Source organism: Galeopterus variegatus, unplaced genomic scaffold (assembly GCF_000696425.1).
Source record: "Galeopterus variegatus unplaced genomic scaffold, G_variegatus-3.0.2 Scaffold779, whole genome shotgun sequence".
NCBI classification, from domain to species: domain Eukaryota; kingdom Metazoa; phylum Chordata; class Mammalia; order Dermoptera; family Cynocephalidae; genus Galeopterus; species Galeopterus variegatus.
Genome location: NW_007726890.1, coordinates 170,441 through 175,293, shown reverse-complemented (window position 1 = coordinate 175,293; position 4,853 = coordinate 170,441).

Here is a 4,853-nt window from a genome sequence, read left to right as displayed (position 1 = left end):
CCCCTCGCTCAGCCAGTGAGCGGGAACCGGTCTGTATGTGGGATCCGAACCCTCGGCAGGAGCGCCGCCGCACTCCCAAGCGGCGCACTGTAGCAGTGCGCCACCGGGCCAGCCCTCCACGGACTTTCTGAAGTGCCCTCGTGTAAAGAGTCAAAACTAGAAAGGCTTTGGAGCAAGAAAGCACTTACTTGTGATTTCCAAACTATGCTCCCTGGAGACCGAGTTTCCTCTGAAATGCCACAAGAGCTGTCACAGAAAACAGAGCTCCTGCAAAAAGCAGCCCTTATAGGTGTCCCAGAAAATTGAAGTAGTTACAGGGCCAGCTACATGTGTGTACGACCTGTGCAGTCACTCAGGGACTTGTACTTAGAAGGACTCCGTGCTTGGTTTAATGCTCTCCTGTCGCCATCCCGAAATTCTTAATAATTTTTAACCAGGGGCCCCACATTTTCATTTTACCCCAGACCCTGCAAATTCTGTAGCCAGTCCTAAATAGGAGCTCCATGAGCAAACAAACAGAAATCTGGTTCAATCCCTTCAGTGTACAAACGGGAAAATTTCAACAGCAGCTCAGAAAGGGGAAGGGACTTGCCCAAGGTCACACAGGCAGTTGGAGCCAGAGCGAGTATTAGGTCCCCAGCATCCTGACTCAGCTGTTCCATCACTCCCCTCTTGTTGTCAGTGTGTGCTTGTGTCACTCTCTGACAGCCTCTAATGGACAAACGGAAGCCCGAGGAGACCTGTTTGAGGTCACACGCCTGTGACCACAAGGGTGATCGTGGTGTGGAACTACGGAATAGAAAAGGGCATGGGTAAGATGATAGATAGATACAGTCACACGCAAGTAGTCTAAATGGTTCATTTTTAACGTGATAACTGAGTCAGCCCTCGCTCATTTGCCAGCCAGCTGGCTCCAGCTGTTCATGAGCTGGGACCCCGGAAGGGGTTGGTCTGGTTACTCTTCACCCAGCTAAACCACGTCAGTGGTGAATTTTACCAACTCACTGGGCACTTCCTCAAATCAGTGGTTGGGCACTCTTGGTGCTCCCAAAAAATAGAAATGTGAAAGATTCAATTGCAACTGTTTCCTCCCCATCCATCCCTGCCCCCGGCTTGTCACAGCTGGAGTGGGAGGTGCTCCCCAAACCCCCACCCAGCAGCCCTTGCTCTGAAGCCAGCCCATCTCCTCACTTCCTTGTTTCTTTGTGAAACAGGAACTGAGCAAGCAGCCCAAGTGGGGTAGGATGGGTGGTTGAGAAAGCCCCAGTGGTCCATGGCAAGGCCCTGAAGCTGCAAAGCCAGTTTCCCTCCCAGCAGGCCCCAAGCAGCTTTAGGCCTTCTTGCTTGTCACATCTTCTGTGTTCTAGAATAGCTGCCCTTGACAAGGTGGAGTCAGACAGGATATGTGACACAGAGTCATGTAGCAGAGACTCTCAGATGGGGGCCCAGAAGAGACATAGAAGCACATGCCAAGGGGATGCTGAGGGGAGAAGGTGGCAGCTCCAAATGGTCACCAAGAGCTTCTTGGCAAGAGCAGAAGCTCCCAGTGGAGCCTGGAGTGAACTGACGTGGAGTCACCTACCAGGTACCCAGCACATTCCATGAGCTGGGCGATGGGCTGAGAGCATTCTCTGTATGCATGTCACCTGAGTAGTAACTCTGGTCACACACACACACACACACAATTGAGGCCCACATTATCACTCTTACTGTCTTCTCTAAGGCTCATGCCCCAGGTCATGCGGCCGGTGGGTGATCATATGACAGTTGGAATCCAGTTCTACCTGACTCCATTTCTGAGAGGCATTCTCCTGCTCCTCCTCTTCTCTAGAGACCTAGTCAACTGTCTCCATAGGGCCAGGGGCCCACTAGTCAGAGACCTTTGTCCTGTAGCCTTGGGACAGAGTCCAAGGCAGAGTAGCCCAGCCCTTCCCATTCCCCCACAGAAAGGCCTTCCAATGAGTCAATGAGTTGTGAGTGTGTCTTGATCTGAGTACCTAAGTCCAGCCCCCACTTTTGATGGTAATTACCACAGCTGCCTGCAGGTGTTTTTTGTTTTTAAACCAAGACCTTATCACGGTTCCGAGCTCCAGAGATGACTGTCTTTCCATCCCATCAGCCCCTGCGTTCCCCAAGCTGAGAGCTGTGTGCGTGTTGTGTGTGTACGTGAGGAATGGACGCGGGAGCCTCCTGCCCCTCGTCTCATTGCTCTTCTCTGCCCCCCTTCTCCCAGCTGCAAGTCTGCTCTTCCTGCCCTCCCTGCCTAAGGTGCCCACCATGAATTGTGCTAAAACAGACTGGGCCATTAAGTGGGCTTCAACTTGGAAACATCCAGGTGTTTTCAAGAGACTATGTGGTCTCTGCTTGGACATTTCTAGACACAGGAAGATCACTGCTTATCAGAGCTGACCTAGTACCATCTGAATATCCAAAATGTCCTCCTTGGGGCTGGCCAGTTAGTTCAGTCGGTTAGAACGCAGCCTTGTAATACCAAGGTCAAGGGTTCAGTTCCTGTACCAGCCAGCCACCAAAATGTCTTCCTCGGAATGAACCCAAACCTGCCATTTCTCTGTTCCCCATCATTCCTAGTCACACAGAATGCACCCCCTCCTCTACATGACAGCTGTGCGAAGTCAACTTGCTTCCCACCCCAGCCCTGTAGGCCGACTGGGACAGGTGTTTAGTAGTTCGCATGGCGACCAGGGCTTCCCTACACATCACGCCCACTTAGCTCTCCCTGCTGCAGCTGCTGTGCTCGTGATGCCGCTTCCAGATGCCCACCTATCCTGTTCGCTTCCCCTCCAGCCTGCTTCCAGGTGGCTCTGTGGCACCCAGTGTGGCACCTGAACCAGTATAGAGTGCCAAGAGAGGACTGCAAAGAGAAGGCCCCGTGATTCTCTCACCTCCTTGTTCAGGAACTCTGCATCAGAGGTACTTAAGCCTAGTGGTTAATAGCGTGGGCCCTGGACCAAGACCAGACCTGCATTCAGAACTCCCAGCACTTACTTACTAGCTGTGCCGTCTTGGGCCATTCACTTAGCCGTTCTGTGCCTTGGCTTCTGCCCTGGAAAATTGGGATAACAGCACCTGACTTATTGGGTTGTTGTAAAGCCAACCTCCTGCCATGTAGTATCATAATTTTCAGCTAAATGGGGGTAGGAGGAGTGAGAATACGAATCATTGGGGAAGTTTTTCCAAATACAGGTATCTGTCGCTATCCAAAGTCTTACTGTCTCAAATCAGGAACGTCCGTTCGGAGAGTGAGGGGATACTCTTATACGTGTCTGTAGCCCACCTGCCCCAAATATCCCACCCGTGTCTACCAGATGAGAATCTCTTTAGGTGTACTGGTGAGGGGTTGTAGCTGTAAATGCAGCCTACGATGACCTTTGTCTCGGGTAGTCCTGTGTCCACCCTCTGAGGATTCAGACTGATCCCACTAAGAGTGAACCCCACATCCACCCTCACACACATCCTGCATTATCACCACTAAATAAGGTTCTCCTGCCCCACATTGATACTTCTGGGCACATCATTACGATATTCGTTCCAGTTTAAACTAACTAACCCAGGGGGTTGTGGTGGGATTACATAACGTTTGTGAAGTGCCTGACATGCTTGGCAAAGAACAAGTGCTCGGCAAATGTAAGCTTGCTGCCCTACCTAGGATGCCAGCTCCCAGGTGCAAGGGACCTTGACAGCTATTTATTTTGTATCTCCTCAAAGTGCCTTGAACAAGGCTGTGCCCACGGCAAGCTCCTAGGTCCTGCCTGCCAGCCCATTATCAACTTCAAGGTGGCTGTCTTCACTGAACTACTGATCTCGTTAGTCGAGGGCGCTGTGTACCTGGAACAAGCCCAGAAGAGGAAAGCATTGGAAGAGGAAAGTATTAAACAAGTGTGTAGGGCCCATTAGCCAGCTGGGGCCTGACCTATTGAGACTCTGGCCAGGGCGATCGGTTGGAAGAGAAAAGCTGGGGGGAGACAAGTCGGGATGCGGGGAGCCTTGGACCCCCAGAGCAGGGACTGATGACCAGAGGGGACAGATTTGATAGGAGGAAGAAGGGAGGGACTGAAAACACCCGCTCCCTTCTGTCCCGGGGGCTGGTCACCTCTCTGTTTCTCTCCGAGGTGCCCTCACCTCCCCCTCGCTGCCTTTTCCCAGGCCTCGGCTGCCCAGCGCCCTGGTTTGCTGGCGGCCTTTGAAGACTCTGCGGTTAGTGTGTGAGCTCGGCTCGCTGCGGCGCTGAGCAAACAGGAAGCGGGCACATCCTGCGCGCCCGCCAGGGACTCACTGCCGCTGCGCAGGCCCGGAAAGTTCTGCGTGCTGTTCCCTCCCTCACGGTTTCTGCAGCGGCGGCCCCAGCCCGGGACCCCCGGAGCTGCCCTCCCACCCTTGATCACGCCCCAGAGGCCCGACCGGTCCCCTACGCGGCTGCCGGGCTCCTGCATACGCCGCAAAGCCTTAGCCAGTTCCCGTGCTCGTGCCCCTGGGTGACCTGGGAGGGACTTTCAGGCTGGAATGCCAGGCTGTGGGGACGCGATCTGGGAGGCGGGATCTTTTCAAGAGTCTGCCTCGCAGGCTGAGTAGGCCGGAGCCAAAGGAAGTATGGTTTCAGCTTGGGGGACAAGGACCTAGTATTCCCTGGGCTGGCCCCGCCGCCGACGGATGGATGGAGCGAAGGTGTGGGCAGGGTCGAGGAAGGAACTCAAGGGAACGTCTTGGGAAGCGGGGGAGGGGGGGCAGCCCAGGATTTCACAAGTGCCACAGAACTGAAAGCCTTGAAAAGGTGCCTACCTTTTACCCCAGCAATTCCCCTTCTGGACATTTCTCCTGGGGGGGGGGGGGGGGTG